Source organism: Halichoerus grypus, chromosome 4 (genome assembly GCF_964656455.1).
Source record: "Halichoerus grypus chromosome 4, mHalGry1.hap1.1, whole genome shotgun sequence".
NCBI lineage: Eukaryota > Metazoa > Chordata > Mammalia > Carnivora > Phocidae > Halichoerus > Halichoerus grypus.
In genome coordinates this window covers 123,021,929-123,040,930 of record NC_135715.1, presented here as the reverse complement: position 1 = coordinate 123,040,930, position 19,002 = coordinate 123,021,929, and the positions used below count along the sequence as shown (strand labels likewise).

At 40.7% G+C, this 19,002-nt stretch overlaps 1 long non-coding RNA gene across 4 annotated transcripts in view; it reads left to right on the top strand.

Annotated features, from left to right (window-relative positions):
* Window positions 1-15,492, top strand: part of LOC118521782 (uncharacterized) — a 37,270-nt gene extending 21,778 nt beyond the window's left edge. Inside the window, exon 5 of one of the 4 annotated variants that reach the window (XR_013446754.1) lies at window positions 15,027-15,492. This is a non-coding gene — a long non-coding RNA (uncharacterized LOC118521782). Of the gene's footprint in view, window positions 1-3,144; window positions 3,348-6,141; window positions 6,714-11,144; window positions 11,810-15,026 lie in introns of those variants that run through there. The other 3 variants (XR_013446757.1, XR_004910298.2, XR_013446756.1) reach the window with 3 other exon arrangements.
* Window positions 15,493-19,002: the final 3,510 nt, after the last annotated feature.

Here is a 19,002-nt window from a genome sequence, read left to right as displayed (position 1 = left end):
ATTTGAATTGAGACCAGGAATTGAACCCAACGCTGGAAACGCAAGAGAAATAAGATATGGATCCTGCTGGTTTGTTGGGAATCGTTTTGCTTGTAGGGAGTAGGAATCCAACTTAAAGTAGCTTAACCAAAATATGAAATGTATTGATTCATATAACTCAAAAGTCTGAGCATAAATTTCAGGCATGGATGGATCAAGGGAGCTCAAATTATTTCATCAGGACTCCCTTTTCTCTTTTCATCTCTGCTCATCTTTGTCTCTCTTTGTGTGCTGGCCTCATTTTCCCTTACTAAAGATAGCCTTCTCCAATATAACCTGAACCAATGGCTATAAGAAGCTTCAGCTTAAGTCATTCTTAGGGATCAAAATAGTAGAGGAATAGAGACCCCCTCTCCCTCAGAATCCATCTAGCAAAAATCAAGGAAGATTCTGATTGGCTGCAGTTGATGGCATGCCTATTTGATTGACCACTCTGACCAGGAGAATAGAATATTCAGATCGGCCACACATAGGTTACCTGCTTCCCCCTCAGATGAGGAAGGTTCAACTCCAGTTGTACAACATGAAATGCATTTCCCACACAGAGAAAGGGGTGATGGATAGAGAAAAAGAATAGATATTCACTGTGGTAGTCAGCCTCAAAGAAGACCCCAAATGAATTTCACCTCCTGGTGTTTATATCCTTGCATAATCTTCCATACTGTATCATGGCTAGCCTGTGTGACTAATAGAATCCTGCAGACGTGATGGTGTGTGACCTTCAAGGCTAAGTCATAAAAGATATCACAGGCTTCACCTTGCTCTCTCTTGGATTTCCTGCTCTGTAGGAAGCCAGCCATCATGTTGTGAGGATGCGCATGCCACCCCTGAGGAGATCCCTGGGGAGGGGAACTGAGGCCTTCTGCCAACAGCTAGTTCCAACTTGGTAGCCACTTGAGTGTGCCATCTGGAAAGTAGATTTTCCAGCCCCAGTTAAGCCTTCAGATGACTGCAGTCATGGCCTACACCTTGACCGAAACTTCGGGACAGACTACCCAGCCAAGCTGCTTCTGAATTCTTGAATGCAGATGCTGTGAGATCTGTGAGATCATAAATGTTTATTATCCTTTCAAGCCATTAAGTCTTAGAGTAATTTGTTCCTCAGAAATGGGAACTCATACATCCAGGCAGCTCATTGCCCAGCCTAAAGACGTAGACATCAAATGACTAACTTTAATTTGTGAGTGGGAAAGGAAGGTGGAGGAAATGGAAGAGAAGCCTCTGTGCATTTTTATAGGAGAGACCACCTTTGAACTAGGCTCAAGGAAGAATGTGACGAAGAATTGAATCCAGGCCAAGTGAAGAGCCAAAGGCTCTGAGACTTGAAAGTGAGCTATATGTTCAGGGAAATGCAAATAGAATAGTGTGGTTGTAGTTAAGGCAGGGGTTCATCAGAATCACAAGGAGGATGTAAAAAATATACAGATACTCAAATCCTAGCCCTAGAGAATCTGATGATTAGGAAACAGTGGTTTGGGTTTGCAAGGTTGTTTTTGGGTTTGGGGTTGCTTGGTTAGCTGTTTGCTGTGAAGATGTGAGTCCAATGCAGTGTTTTTTCGGTATGGTCTTTGGACCACATGCTACAGAAAGTGAAAAACATAGGCTCTTGGAGCCAAATCAATCCTAATAAAATAGGATATGAATGAGCAGGTAGAGTGAAGTCCAGGGATCTGCATTTTAACAAACACTGGAAAATTTTACGCATACTAGTGCATTAGTGTATAAGCTTGAGAGATGGGTGACTTGTGGAAAACCCAGGAAAGAATTGTTTTGTGGAAATAAGGACAGTTTCAAGGAGGTGGTAGATTCAAAATTGGATAGACATTGATGCCATAATGGTGTAAAAATATGCTTAAGTAAAAAGACTAGCAGGAAATACACCAAAATGGCCATGGTTGTATTATGGTGGTGGCAATTGTAGATCCCGGGTTTTTGTTTTTGTTTTTATTTTCTGTAGTATAGGTACATTACCACTATAACTTAATGATTTTTCAGAAAGTTTAAGGAGCTGTGTTAGTGATGTGGAGAAGTCAAGTTGGACAAGGGTTGAAAAGAGGTCATTGGCCTTGGCAAGTGGGAGGCCATTGGAGACCTTTGGATGAGGGGTGGAAGCCAGATTACAATGGTTGGATTCAGTGAACGGGGAGGAAGTAGAGGGAGCCAGTATAGATCACTAGCTCAAGAAGTTTGGCAGCAAAGGCAAAATTTAAAATAAAATTCTTCTTTTTTTACGGACTATAAAAGTAATACTTGTTCATTATATAAAATTGGGTGATTCAGAATATTAAGAACAGAATAATAGTCACCCATAATCCCACCACCAATGCCAAACCATGTTAACAATTTGGTATATCTGTCGAACGTTTCCCCTTCACAACAGTGCTCTGAGGTAGAGAACGGCTCAAAATCATCCCCATTACTTTCAGTTGAGGAAACCAAGGCTCAGAAAGAGATTTTTTTTCCTGAGGCACTAGAACAGTCCATAATAAAAAGTGTTTCGTTTCCGTAGTGCTTTCACTTGCATTTCCTGGTTGCTCTGCCCGCCCCCCTCCCCCACAGCGGAATTGGCCAGTCTAGCCCTTTCCTGGTGCCCTCCGGTGTCCTGAACAGATGTTTCAGCCGCCGTGCCTCTAACGTTCCACGGCACCTAGGGATTTACGTTCTTCAATCACCCACGAGGCCCGTTCTTTCTGAGAATAGGACCTGGGTCTCATTCATCTTGGTATTCCCAGATCCTCGCATAACATTTAACACAGAATCATTGCACAATACTTTTCTGGAATGACAGGTAATGGGCGATGTTTGGTACAGTCACTGATGCAGTTTTCATTCTCACTATTTCCTGTTTCTTTGTAAAGCTCCCCATTCTGGCAGCAGCTAGGGTGTTCTGCCCACAGACTGCCTGGGGGTAAGAATAACACAGTAGAACCAGAGTCAAATGATTGGCTTTTGACCTTCAAAAGCTCAGGTGGGGTATACACAACACATTTAGAAGAGTGGCTGAAGGGCTGTATTACCCTTGACTACATATGGTCGAATTGGGAAGAGAGAGGAAAGTTGACGAAAAAGGAAACAAGTGAGATACTGGTGTCATTTCCCTCTCAGGAAAGAGGCCTGGTGAATCCTTGGTGAATCCCACCCTGCTGAATCCCATTCCAGAATAGAGCTTGCCCAGTTAATAAAACATCCGAACTCTTCCTGCTTCGGTGTGGCGTTAGAAGAATAGGGAAGGAATGGCCATGTGGAGAGTCTAGACCAACACACTGTCCAACAGAAATATAATTTGAGCCACATATGGAATTTTCAGTGTTCTGGTAAGTAGCCATTTTAAAGAAAGTAAAAAGAAACTGGTGAAATGTGTTTTAATAAAATATTTTATCTAACCCAATATATTCAAATATTATTATTTCCACATGTAATCAATACAGAAATCGTGAATGAGCTATTTTGTATTCTTGGCACGAAGTCTTTGAAATCTAGGACGTATTTACAGTCCTAGCACATCCCAATCTGGAGGAGCTATATTTCAATTTTGTGTTTGGCAGCCACCTGTAGCTGGAGGCCATATTACAGAGCACAAGTCTGGACAGTCAGACCTAAGATGGCCCCATGGAATGCCTAATCTCCCCGCTGAAAATTGGAGCCATAGAATATTTATTATGTGCTCAAGAATACATTGACAAGGCCCCAAGAGCCAGGTGACCTAAGGACAGCATGTTCCAGGCTGAGGGGAGCCTGATCTAGCACCGATCGGCATGCGCTGAATGGACAGAGGGCCATCTGGATGTCTCAGTGGATGCTGTGGAGATGGTAATCCAGGGACCCAAGACCCTCCTCCCACACGTGTTTACACTCTATAAACCCCCAGGAACTTGGACACCACCCTGGGGAAAGGTGAAAGCCCATCCTAATCATGATTAAGTATCCACCATGTAGTAGAATAGGGCAGGGCTCAAAGGAAGTTCTATATAGAAAAAGAAAGGTACACTTATTTTGTGGACTGAAATTCAAACTCACTACAAAAACAATGAATGAACATAACTAGAATTGAGGCTATTGGAAGCCCTATCTGCTATTTTCTTATAGGCTGCCAGAAGGTGATTTATTTTTTTTAAAGATTGATTGATTTATTTATTTGAGAGAGGGCATGGGGGGAGGGGCAGAGGGAGAGGGAGAATCCTGAAGCTGACTCCCCAGTGAGCACCAAGCCTGACTCTGGGCTTGATCCCATGGGCTCGATCCCAGGACCCTGAGATCATGACCTGAGCTGAAATCAACAGTCAGCTGCTTGACTGAGCCACCCAGGCGCCCCAACCAGAGGGTGATTTAAAGGAGGTTGTGGCTGCTCATCAAGCCAATGTCAGGAAAAAAGGCAGGTGGAATGGCACTCTTCTATTAAAAGATACTCAAGAGACATAACAACCAAATGTTAATATATTGAAGTGTTGTATTGACTGGATCCTGATTTGAACAAGTAAACTTAAAAGATTTTGAGGAAATCGAAGAAACTTGTATTTTAATTGGGTTATTAGATGATTGTTAATTTGGATGCTATTGTGTGGTTATGTAGAGAAATGTCCTTATCCCTTTGAGATGAATATAAAAAAATTAGGGGTAAAATGTCATGTTGCTTGTAGACTACTGTTCATAGCAGCCTTATTCATAGTAGTCCCAAAGTAGAAAAAAACCCAAATATCCATCAGCTGATGAATAGATAAATAAAATATGGTATATCTAAACAATGGGATATTATTCAGCCATAAAGTATTGACTCATGCTACAACATGGGTAAAGCTTGAAAATATTATGTTAAATGAAAGTAAGTAGCCAGTAACAAAAGACCATGTGTTATGATTTCACTTATATGAAACGTCTAGGGCAGGCAAAATGTATAATAGAGACGAAAAGTGGATTAGTAGTTGACTAGGACTAGGGAAGTGGTGGGAAGTGGGGTTAACAGCTAGAGGATTTAAAGTTTCTTTTTGGGGTGATGACAATGTTTTCAAATTGATATTGGTAGTGGTTGGACACATCTGTAAATACACTAAGAACATTAAACTGTGCTCTTTAAATGGGTGAATGGTATGCTATGTGAAGTATACCTCAATAAAGCTATTTTTAAAAAAGCAAAGAAGGGAGTCATGCTCTGTAATTTTGTTTAAAACAAGGAGCAAATAGGGGCACCTGGGTGGTTGAGTTGGTTAAGCATCTGCCTTCGCCTCAGGTCATGATCCCGGGGTCCTGGGATCGAGCCCCACATCCGGCTCTCTGCTCAGTGGGGAGCCTGCTTCTCCCTCTCCCTCTGTCCCTCCCCCGCTCCCCCCCCACTTGCTCTCTCTCTCAAATAAATAAATAAAATATTTAAAAAGATACCTAAAAAAATAAACAAATAAAACAAGGAGCAAATATAGCAAAGTTAACATTGTTAAATCTAGCTGTTGGATATATGGGGGCTCATTATGCTATTCTCTCTAACTCTTTGTATATTTGAACAATTTTTTTAATGAAGAAAGGAGGGTAGTGGTTCCATTTAACATCCATGCCCTTGGGCATACATTTGAGAAGGCATTCCCTTGCCTTTACTAATTGCACAATAAAATGGAGGAAGACATTCCTCTCTTTTGCAGGTGACTGCAATGCAGGGGATTGCCTGAGGGACAGTAAATATTATTTCATTTCCTCTACTACTGATAAACTCTCCGGGGAGCAGTCAGGTGCTATCTGGAGAACCAGGCTCTGGGGGCTAACTGATAGAAATGACCCCTCACGCTTCCCGGCCACCCCAGATCTAAAGCAGAGCAGCATCATGGAAGAGAAATGCAAAGAAGGGAGACAGAGGGAGGAAGGAGCATTAGAGTTGTGTCTAACTGTAAGAAAATGTTATTTATAAAAAGAAAATGCCAGAAAACTGAGAGATTATAAGACAATTATTTGCTTTATAGAAATATTTCTAATGCTCTATCAAAACATAACATTATTTTCAGTAATATGTGCAAATACATGTAATGATAAAAGCCAATAGTTGTATGTAGTACTATGTTCATTGTTCCACTTTCCTTAGAGTTCACTCATTTAATCCTCATTATAATCCCCATTTCACAGCTGAGACCACTGCAGGCTGAAAACCCGCACAATGAAAGGACAGACCGCAGCTTCCAGTGTCATGCTCGTAACTGCCACACTTGACCGCCCCCTTCAATAAGACACAAAAGGGCTGTTCCCCTCCCCAGAGGCCACTACTGCTCCCAGCGTCCTGGGGATCCTTCCAGAAGACAGATGATTCTTTTGCAGGCTCATTCAGGCCCATTTTTCAATCTGCAGTTTGGAAAATGGATTCAAATGCTCCTTTCCGTCCACACGGTTAGTTCTGACCCATAAACGTGAAGTCCCACAGGAGATGCGCGGCCTGTTACGTTGCCACCTGTAGGCCCACAGACCGCGAACAAGGGGCCTCTGATTTACTAGGCTTCTCCCTGCTGGTCCACGGAGCCGTTAATCTTCTGCCCGGGGGCAGCATTTGACAGCTCCCAAAGGTCCCGTGAAGTACTCTTTTCAAAGTGAAATTCTCAATCAAATAAACTTGAAACAGACTTGGTCTGGATCCAGGTACAGACCTGGCCCCCCCATTCCCCCAGGCAGCAGTTGGCTACACTTCACTTCCTGGGTTTTTTGAATCCTCTGGTGCAGACTCCTGTTTTTTCCTTCAATAAAACAGTGATTTAAAACCTCCATTCTTCCTGTTTTAAAATTGTGCCAAGGCATAATCATTCTGTCTTCACCAAGGAGAACACAAAAATCAGCCAGGGCCCTGCAGCCACTCCCGTGGTGGATTGTCAGGTACTTTCTGACACCCACCCCGCTGTTTTCTGAAAAATCTCTTACTTTTATCCAATCAGAACTATTTTTTCATTCCTCCTTTTTTCCCCCCTCACTTGAAATTTTATTTTGATTCTTTCTAAGCGTTCAGTTTCCCTTTAGACATTCAGATTATTCCCACTTTTTGGTGAGTGCCTACAGGTTCTCCTCACCTTTACCAGGGACTTCAGTGGTTTTGATAGTGACCATAAAAATAAAAGTTTTCCTTTTTTTTCTGTAAACTCTAACTAAAAAGAAAACAATGCAAAAGATGACTTCTTGTGGCATAGTGGTGGGGGAAAGGATTTGTGAGGGGCAAAGGTGTACAGTAAATTTCTAATATCTCCACAGTTTAGATTCATAATATTTCAGATAAAGTTCAGAACAACCATAAATAAGTAATGAAGAGCATTGCAGATCTTGGCCTCAGCCCACGAGTACAAAAGTTAAGGGCTGTCTTTCCACCTGATAAAGGGACCTCAGATGAAATACCAATTCTATTGATTCACTTAGCAAATATTTATTAAGGACCTCCTCTGTTCAAATACTAATAAGGGTAACAAAAAACTTTATTTGGTTAGCAGGACAATTTATTTCTAAGACACTAAAATTCCAGATAATTAAGACTAGCCAAAAGGACTTAGTATATAAGATGCTGTGCAGAGTGATTTTATTACAATTTCACATTGTCTTTCAGCATTTTCCAGCTATAAAATTGTTAAAGGATAGATTTCTGAAAATGGTAAAATCATGACTCTCGAGCAGATATAAAATGAACCCATGTTAAAGATTTTACTTAATTCATTATTTAGTGAAGAAACTGGAAACACACAGTGTAACTGGTTCAAAGGAAAAATCAAAAGAACCACCATTTTATATGGAGTAAAGAAATGTTGAAATGAATTTATATAGGGACACAAAACTGGCATTTTTCACTTGGGTGGGGGTTCAGGGGTGTGGGGGAAGTCAATTTAAACCACCACACCACAATTCTACCACAGAATTTATTTGCATGACACCAGATAATTACTTTGCATTGCTATCACATATCTACAAGTTGAGTTACAAAATAGCTCAGTGAAAAGGTTGAATCAGATAAAGCAAAGGGTGTGCTCTAAGAAATACAATTTTTCATGAGAAAGATCCAGTTATCTCCTCTGCTTATTCTAAATTTCCTTACAGAATGAATTCCCAAAATAAAAAGTAAATAAAAATGAGTAATGCTATTCAATCAGTGCTTTCCCAGTGCTAGGTAACATGCTAAGGCCTTTACATACATTATCATTAGATGGATATTAATATTACCATTTTACAGATAGATAACTGAGACTAACGTGCCCAGTAACCCGATATTTACTTATTTATTTACTGAAGTATAATTGACATACAGTATCCATTAGTTTCAGGTGTACATCATAGTGATTTGATATTTTCATGTATTATGAAATGATCCCCATGATAAGATACCATCTGTCACCATACAAAGTTATTACAATATTATTGACTATATTCCCTATGTTGTACATTATATCCTGGTGACTTATTTATTTTATAACTGGAAGTTTGTCCTCTTAATCCCCTTCACCCTCAACCCCTCCCCCTTCTGGTAACCAACAGATTGTTTCCCGAATCTACTATGAGTCTGTTTTTTTTTTTTTTTTTAGATTCCTCATATAAGTGAGATCAATATCCAATATTGAAGTGAAAGTGACTGATTCCAAAGCTTTCAACAGTTTTCAAAAAATATTTAAGATGATGACAAAATTTTTAAAAATTAACATACAGTAAAATTGACATTTTGTTGGTATACAATTCTATGAATTTTAACACATGTATAGATTCATGTAACCACAACCACCATCAGGATACAGGACTGTTCCATCACCCCCAAAATCTCTCAGTGCTACTCCTTTGTAGTCTTATCCTTTTCCTACTCCTGGCAACCACCCTCTCTTCTCTGTTGCCATACTTTTGTCTTTCTGAGAATATTTAAAAAACGGAATCACACAGTATGTAACCTTTAAAAGCATTTTTAAATGTTTGAAATAATTATAGATTCACAGAAAGTTGTAAAAAATAGTATACAGAGATCCTGATACTCTTCACCCGTTATCCCAATGCTGCAATCTTAACCTGACTATAGTGCAGTATCAAAGCCAGGACATTGACCTTGGTGCAACCCAGAGCCCTCATTCTGTGTTCATCAGTTTTGTGTGCACTCATTTGTGGGTGTGTATAAAGTTCTTGTACAATTTTATCCCATGTGGGTTTGTGTCACCACCACCACAATCGAGACACAGAATTGTTCCATCACTGCAAAGACCCTTGTGTTACCCCCTTGTAGTCACAATTTTTGGAAGCCTTTCTTTGTATGTTTCTGCTCCTTTTAAAAAAGACCTACTATAATGTAATTAAACAGAATTAATCCAATCCTTCTTTTTTTACTGTAATGTTTACTTTGTTTTTTTAATGACATGATTATTTTTAGAAATAAATAATATGAGGAGCACCTGGGTGGCTCAGTCGGTTAAGTGTCTACCTTCAGCTCAGGTCATGATCCTGGGGTCCTGGGATCAAGCCCCATGTCAGGCTCCCCGCTGAGCAGGGAGCCTGCTTCTCCCTCTCCCTCTGCCTGCCACTCCCCCTGCTCTTTAAAAGTTATTTTTGTCACATAGAGAGGGTGTGTTAAAAAGTGATCTGTCCCAGGTAGATCACTAGGCTATGTGGGTCATTATTTGGAAACCAGAATCTTGGACTTGCCCAGGCTTCAAGGTATGCAGTAGTTCATCACTAAAAATGAGTTCAAACTCTCTTACAGCTGTTGAGCCAAATGGCAGAATCTTAAAATAATTTTTCCTCCTCAGTACTTTTTCAAAAAACAAATTTTATAATAAAAAGTATAACATGTTAAACCTATAAAAAATGTCATATTTTGGCAGTAAATAGATGAACTATGGAAATGGAATAAATAGACTCTGTCCTTAAGTTAAAAAAGACTTAAGGGGAAAAAGTTTCCAAACCTATAAAATCTTAGTGCTTCCTTGGGGCTCTTTTTCTCCACCCCATCTAATCAGATCTATTATTATTATTTTTTTAAAGATTTATATATTTACTTTTAGAGAGAAAGAGAGAGAGCATGCAATGGGGAGGGGTAGAGGGAAAGGGAGAGAGTCCTAAGCAGACTCTGCGCTGAGCAAGATGCCCAAAGTGGGGCTCGATCCACGACCTTGCGATCAGGACCTGAGCTGAAACCAAGAGTCACACACCCAACCAACTGCGCTACCCAGTGCCCCTCAGATTTATTATTTTAAGGTAAGAATGACTGCAGACACTCCGTCTCTATTTTTTTTCTATTTGCTTATAAATTAAAATCAATTTTTTAAAAAGATTTTATTTATTTATTTGACAGAGAGAGAGACAGCGAGAGAGGGAACACAAGCAGGGGGAGTGGGAGAGGGAGAAGCAGGCTTCCCGCCGAGCAGGGAGCCTGATGCGGGGCTCGATCTCAGGACCCCGAGATCATGACCTGAGCCAAAGGCAGTCGCTTAACCAACTGAGCCACCCAGGCGCCCCATTAAAATCAATTTTATTCATAAAGAATAAAATTGCTGCTTAGGAATTACCAGACTACTATTCAATCATACTGATTTGTGAGAGACTCTGCTTTCCTATTGGCCCCATCCATATTCTTCTTTGTTGTTTCTGTCACGAATTGATGTTTATTATAAATGTAAGGTTGGTTCCCACGCTTTGCTCAAGTTATCCCTCTTGCATCCTCTGGTCTGTTTAGCCTCTATTCATGATGGCATTTTTCTCCTAACGCCTGGACAGAGACATTCCATTCAGCTACTGATGCCATATCTTATTTGCAGACCCATGGGCTGGAATAATAAAGAAACCAAATACTAATGAGAGGGGACAACAAGGGGATGTTTTCACTTTTTCATTTTTATTGACTCTTTTAATGAAAAGTTTGCTTTTTCATTTTTATTGACTCTTTTTATATGTAGTCTCTTTTCTATATAATTGGAATTATAAGCCAAGATGTGGGCAACTTTCAGAGCTGACTTAATGAACTCATTATCATGACTGGATAAATACATTGTCTGTGGTTCTTGGCATCTGTCTGGCTTTGCCCCAAGGTCCACAGACACGGCTACAAAATGAGCACAGTACAACACTGCTCCTTCAGGTAAGAGGAGGTTCTCTATCTGCCCCTCCAGATTGACTCTTCACTCTTTCCCCCCTAGGGTTGCCAGATTTAGCAAAACTACAGGATGAAGAGTGAGGTCAGATGTTCCCCCCAGCTCCTCCTCCTCTGTCTGCTGAAGGTCGGGTGGGTCCCTCCACGAAGCCACAGCTCCTGCAGGGGGCCCGTCTTACAGCCAGACTTATTCTCTGCACCCAGTAACTCTTGTCTCTTGACCCTCGGGCGCAGAAGTGGCAAAGGCTCTCTCTGTTGTAGTCCCAAAGTGCTTCACCGTCCCATTCTGGTTTCCTTGAACCCTGAAACCCTGAAAATGGTCCCTTCCTTAAATTCTCCTCAGTTCCCCATTGGAAAATGCCATCTGTTTCCTGTCAGGACTCTGACTGACATAAAATCTGATTAGTGGAGAATACATTACCTGTTCTGTAAAAATATAAATAGTAAATTGTATCCTGGTTTTTCATTTACATAAATCTACATCTATGGGCTTACAGAGTTTCAAGGACGTTGGCGCTTAATTTATGATGTATCTTCAGCTGAAGGGGAATTCTAACATCTCTGATTTTGGAGGCAGTGGAGATGGTTCTAGTCATTCACTATTAGACATAAGTCAATAGTGAAGATGTCTATGTATATGATATTGGATATTCTTTAGACCCCTTCCTTGCATAAATATGATTATTTGATATTAATGCAATTTTAGTCACTTAATTTACTTACCTTCTAAGACAATATGAATGCATGCATGTATAGATATGTGTCTATGTGCGTGCATAAAATGTAAAAAGAGTGGGGAAATGGTTAAATAAATCGTGATAAATTCATACCGTTGAATACTATGCAGTCATTAAAAAGAATGAGACAGGCCTGTAAGTACTAATACGGAAGTAGCTCCGAGACATTTTGTTAAGTAACAAAACCAAGGTCTGGACACAAAATACAGAATCAAACATTTTGTGTATGTGTAATCGTGAAGAGGAGGCTGGGGAGGCTGAGCGCGCCAGCCCACAGTCGGCGCCTTCACAGAACGGAGAACGGTGCTCAGCTCTCTCTGCTTACAGATGGCAAAGGACTCTTGTGTATCTTTTGGAATGTGTGTTTTGTGTTCATTTATGCTTTATCCTAAAACCTCCCCAAAATGACAGTGAAGATGTAAAGAGACAATACAGGGCCAGTAGAACAGAGACCTCGATAGAGACAACAACATTTTAGAAGGTTAAAAGTGAAGGCTAGGTAGTAACTGAAGTGTTAGAGCAGGGAGAACTGAAGCTTACGTTTCTGCAGAGCGGATTGCCGGTGAAGAGCACACTGATTCATGGCCTGGAGCCCCTGAAAGACTCAGAAGCTAGACATCTTCAAAGGAGGAGCAAGATGTGAGATAAACCTAGGAAAATTAGTTGAGAGTTTGCATAAGGAGCAGTTAGACCCCTTGAACTTCTACTCTACCCCCTGAAGTCCGTGATTACATCCCCAACCCAAGAAGGAAATGGGAGGTTTGTTGATGGAGAGATTATGCCGAAGAGACTCTGGACTCAGGGATGATGCCAGGCACAGCTGAATGTGGGGATGAGGCACGGGACAAAAGACCGTGGGATTGAGTGAAAGGCTGCATACCACAGGGTGATGCCCAGTCCTGCTCCCCTCCTCAGTCCCCAGAATGCTGGCAGGGAAGCCTATAGCTCTCACTCAGCAGACTGGATAACACTTCTTTGGAGAAGACCCAAGAAAAAGACCCGATGGCTTTTAGGGTTGCCCAGTAAAACATCCAAGCTCCACCTGATTACCCTACAGTGAAACTCACCATTGGACAAGCCCTGTTTGCATCATCCAAGCTTCCAGTCAGGCTTTGAGCACCTCAGTTTTAATATGAACTGGAAGACTTTTGAGGAAAACTTCTTACATAAAGAAAAGTAATGAAACAACAGAAAAAAAGGAAACTCAGGAGAATCAAAGGCTGTGCAAGGAGCAGAAGAAAACTGGGGGGCGTCCAGGTCGGGTGGAGGCTGGTGGCATGGGCCATGAAGAATTCACCAGAGGCAGAACAACGGACATTGAAGTTTATCGAACACGCCACAAGGGAGTAAAAGTGGGCAGTACAGCAAAGCAGAGACTGATGGGGCGGTGGTGAGGGGCTCTAGTTAGAGGGCAGAGTGAGGGAGTATGGGGGCTGTATGGGATTTCTCCCCTTTTCTGGTCATCTTGGGAACTGTGCCAGGTTCTAAGTAGCCGATTGCTCAGTTAGGGTCTATGGCTATTTCAAGATGGGTTGTTTAATGAGCCTGTTTGCCTTCAGACCACCATTCGGCGGTCGGTGGTCTCTGTGGGCCCTGTTACCTTGAGCAAGTTTCCATTGCTCAAGCCTGTTGTTGCCTGAAAGCGGCCTCTACAAAAACTTCAAACAAACTATTACTACCCTCTGAAAGATAAGTGATGCTATTGCATTCTTGGGATAAAAATAGCGTGCTAACAGGGTGCCTGGGTGGCTCAGTCGTTGGGCGTCTGCCTTCAGCTCGGGTCATGATCCCAGGTTCCTGGGATCGAGCCCCGCATCGGGCTCCCTGCTCCACAGGAAGCCTGCTTCTCCCTCTCCCACTCCCCCGCTTGTGTTTCCTCTCTCACTGTCTCTCTCTGTCAAATGAATAAATAAAATCTTAAAAATAAATAAATAAATAAAAATAGTTAAATAATTAAAGGACAAGAGCTTTAGAAATTAAAAATATAGGGGCGCCTGGGTGGCTCAGATGGTTGAGCGTCTGCCTTCGGCTCAGGTCATGATCCCAGGGTCCTGGGATCGAGTCCCACATCGGGCTCCTGACTCAGCGGGGAGTCTGCTTCTTCCTCTCCCTCTGCCTCTCCCACTGCTCATGCTCTCTCTCTCTCTCTCTGTATCTCTGTGTCTCAAATGAATAAATAAAATCTTTAAAAAAAAAAAAAAAGAAATTAAAAATATGTTGATTTAAATAAAAAATGGAATAGAGCAGTTGAAAGATAAAGTTGAAGAATCTCTCAAAAGTAGGACAAAAAAGGAAAGGGAAGAAAAGAAGGGCAATTCAAGAGGTTCAGTATCTGCTTAATAGGGATTTCAAGAAGAGGACAAAGAGAGAGGCAGAAATCGTCAGATACTGTATGAGTTTGGGTTCTCCAGAAAAACAGAACCGATAGTATAGATACATACAAATGTAATATATTTATTATAAAGAATCAGCTTACTTGAATATGGAGACCAGTTAGTCCCAAGATCCGCAATCCACGAGCTAGAAAACCAGGAGAGCCAACGGTAGAGCTCCAGTGCGAGTCTGAGTCCAAAGACAGGAGAACACCAACAGCCCAGGTGGTAGGCAGTCAGGCAGAGAAAATGAATTCTCTCTAATATAACATTTTCTTCTGTCCCTAGAGTTCCAGTGGAATTGAACGAGGCCTACCCACACTGCTGAGGGCAATCTGCTTTACTCAGTCTACTGATTCAAATGTTAATCTCATCCCAAAACACTCACAGACACACCCAGAATAATGTTTAACCACGTATGTAGGCACCTGCGGCCCGGCCAAGCTGACACATAGAAGGAACCATCAATAGATAGAGGAACACAGCCCAGAATAAAGGATGGGAAGGGTCCCATTAAGATGGAGAAATGAAAATGACCCATACCCAGGCACAGCATGGTAAAATCCCCAGTAAGGATAAAAAAAATTTTAAAGCTTCCAGAAAGAAAAAGAAAGGTCATGAGGAAATAGAGTAGCATTGAACTCTCAAGACCGGAAGCTGAAAGCTAATGAAGGAATGCCTTCAAAATTCTGAAGGAATATCTTTCCAATCCAATTCTCTGCTCAGCTAAACGATCAAATATGAAGATAGGAAAAAAGATGTTTTCAAACAGGCAAATCTCAAAAACTTTGCTTTCTTTACATCTTTTTTTTCCCCCAGGAATCTTTTGGAACATGTATTCTACCAAAGGACGAGAATAAGCCAAGAAAGAGGAAGATGTGAGTAAGGAAACAAGAATCCCAACAAAGGAAAGAGGCAAATTGAATTTCTAGAGTCATGATGAAGAAAATACGAGGCTGACAAAATTTAGCAGTTCTAGAGATCAACCAGTCCTGATAGAAACAGAAGGATGGAAGGATCTAAGAGAGATGTCTCCATTAAAAGCAAAAAACCCCAAAAACAAAACCTACAAGAAAACTTGAGGTGTTTGACAATGTTGCTGGGAAGAGAATTGGAGAAATATAAGAAAAATTATACACACACGCACACACAATCTCCATTCACACATACAAAAACAAAACAAAATGATTAAGCAATATTAACTCCTGGAAAAATAAAAAATATATATAAAAAAGAAATGTATACAAAGCGTTGCTTACTTGTAATCAATATTTGCATTATTCTGTTATAAAAACTGAATATTCATTTAAGACAAAATTATGATTAAAATACACGGGGGTGAGGGGAGAAGAGCATGCGTGTGTGTGTGTGTATGTGTGTGTGTAGGAGTGGTAAAAGGATATTAAGTCCTTATCTTCCTTAGTGTGAAGTGAGTACATAATGTCTAAAATTGTTTAATAGTATATAGCAGCATAAAGTTATTATTAAAACTAAGGAGTAAAGTATAAGAGGAGAAACAGGTATTGAATTAAATGTTGCCTCTGCCTTTGGGTGAATCTAATTCTGGGGACAACTACTGTTTTTTTGTTGTTGCTCTTTGTTATTATAAATTTGGTGGTATTAGTTGATCTTCCAAAACACATCTGGGTATCTTTTTGTTGCCTGAAATATTTTTATAACCAAAAGAAATTGTGTACAAGGTGATACAAAGCATATTTGTGTTAAAGGTTTTCTTAAGCTTTCTGGAATAGGTCGAGTCTAGACAAACCAGACAACTTGATACTAATTATCTACTAGTTATTAATCACTATTTTCCTAATTCAAATAGCTAAATACATTAGGGTATATACTTTATTGTATTATTTAGAAAACATTTCTATCAACGTAAAAATTTTCTATTGTAGGGTAGGAAAAAAATCCTTTTCTTCAACCCTAAAACACAGATTAACAAGAGAAAAGCATACACATTTATTTAATCTTAATCTTATGTAATGCAGGAGCCTTCATAAGGAAATGAGGATCCCAAGAAATCACTAAACCTGAGTGGTTTTATTCTGAGTTTGAGGAAGAGTGGAAAGTCTGGAAAAATGTGGGAGGGCGAAAGTGTACGAGTTGAGTGTACTAAACTGGGGGAAACTTAGCAATACCTGTTTGGATTCCTCTGAGTCCCTTTGTCTTTTTTTTTTTTTTTTTTTAGACTGGAGTGGGGGCAGGAGGAGCAGAGGGAGAGAGAGAATCTTAAGCAGGCTCCACACGCAGTGCAGAGCCCCACGCAGGCTTTAATCTCACAGCCCTGAGATCATGACCTGAGCTGAAATCAAGAGTCAGACATTTGACTGAGCCACCCAGGGGCCTCTTCCTCTGTCTTTGAAGGAAAGGATGCTCCTTTTCTGTGGGTATAGGGCTTCTCATATGAGGGTCTTTTGTTTTTGTTTTTTTTAAAGATTATTTATTTGAGAGAGCAAGAGCGTGAACACGAGCAGGGGGGAGGGGCAGAGGGAGAGGGAGACACAGACTCCCCACCGAGCAGGGAGCCTGACATGGGGCTCCATCCCAGGACCCTGGGATCATGACCTGAGCTGAAGGCAGACGCTTACCCGACTAACCCACCTAGGTGCCCTCATATGAGGGTTTTATGACCTAATGCAGGGCAGAAGGGAAGATCATAGCACCTGCCATTTCCCAAATTCCTTTAGCTTAAAAGATATGCCAAGGTGCCATATTTGGGAGTAGTATATTCTGAACCCTGTCACCATTATGAGTTAAATGTATTAACTCTCTTTAAAATATCGTTGCTAAGAAGCTTTATATAGAATCAGATAATTCTGTAATTTTATTTTACTCTTTTACATGAATTTTCTATCATGTTCTCTTAATAACCATCAAAGGAAACAACCCTAGATTAATACTTTAAAAGTTAATGAATTATTTAGACATATCCTTTAGAGATATTTAGATATATCCTCTCATTTAATTTCCTTCCTCTAATCAGTGTAGAAGTATTAATATCCAGTATCAAAGTCTTGGCTTGAATGTCTTTAAATTATCTTTGTATAAGTAATACTCTTAAAATAAATGTAGTTGTGCAGAAAACAATCCGGAGGAATATATAACAAAAAGCTAACAGTGAATATCTGGTAAGTGACATTGGGGGAGGTTTTCTAAAATGTTTGATAGCCTTTGTGTGTTATCTTTACAATCAGAATATATCTGTGTATAAGTCTGTGTATAAGTATATATATATATATATATATATACACATATATATGTAAAATAAAACAAGAGGTGGTACATAGTAGGTTTGGGCTCTATTATTGCTGTTCTTTATGGTCTTCACCTTTATCACAAAAGTGTTTCATGAGCACAAACCTGGAAGGATTTCCTGTTGAACTTCACATGGCATTCTAAGATATGATTTAGCTATTTTGACCAAATGACTCTGAACTGAGGTGACCAAAGGCAACTTCCCTGCTCTGAATTGTTAGATCCAAATTGGGGTCAGCATGTTAATGGTGTGGCGAGGAACATCCAAGCGAGGCTAATGGGCAGTCACTTGTCAGTCCACAGCCACAGCAAATACCTGTGCAAGACCAGGAAATGAACTTTACACACTAAAAAAAAAAAAACCCACAAATAAATTATTATTAATTAAGAAACAAAATCTATTTCAGCCAATTATTTTTCTCTTCTTTTCTTGTCAGGCCATTTTATGTTGACCAGAAAATAGAAGTGACAGAGTTTCATCTTTTTGTTTTTGCCCTCCTGGAGGGGGAGCATGTTCTTCCACAGTAGCCCTTTTTTTTTTTTTTAAACTTTACTTATTTTTTTTAAGTAATCTCTATACCCAATGTGGGCTCAAACCCATGACCCTGAGATCAAGAGTCCAAGTTCTTCCCATTGAGCCAGCCAGGCACCCCCATAGTAGCCCTTCTTAGCTGAGAAGACCTGGACTTGGTTCTTTTCTCCGTAATTTCTAGGACAAACAACTAAAGGATTCTCGGTCTCATGTTCTTAGTTTTCATATTATTATTCCAGTCCTTAGCATACATTTTAGAGACTCTACCAGAGGTTCTGCAAGTAATTCGTGGTGGCCTTGGGAATAGAACTGTGTGACAATCTTTGCTCTGTGCCCGTCTCATGGGGCACAGTGCTATAGACTGAATGTGTGTATGTTCTCTACTTCAATATTGAAACCTAACCCCAGTGTGGTGGTATTTGGAAGTGGGGCCTTTGGGAGATCATTAGGTTGTGAGAGTGGAGCCTTCACGAATGGCATTAGTGCCCTTATAAAAGAGACCCCAGGGAGCTCCCTGGCCCCTTCTGCCATGTGAAGACACAGTTGGGAGATGGCCATCTATGTCCTCACCAGACATCAAATCTTCCAGCACCTTGATTTTGGACTTTCCAGCCTCCAGAAATGTGAGAAATAAATATTTGTTGCTTCAGCCATCCGGTCGTTGGTATTTTTGTTAAAGCAGCCCGAATGGACGAAGACACACGGGAAATAAAAGAATCTTTGGAGTCCCCTTTGACAACTCTAGGTCTCTCCTGACCCACAGCCGGTCCATTAGCAAATCTTCCCAACGCTTCTAACGGGCCTGCCTCTGTGCAGTCTCACCACCATCTTGGTCCTGGCTCTCAGGGGAGTCGTCCCACAGAACTGTTATAACATGTGCAATTTTATTCCTGCTTACTCCGGGGTTTTTACCACATAGCAACCAGAGTGACCTTTCCAAGGCACAAGTCTGATTATGTCTCCCTCGTATTTACCATTAAAAATGTTTAAAGTCAGGTT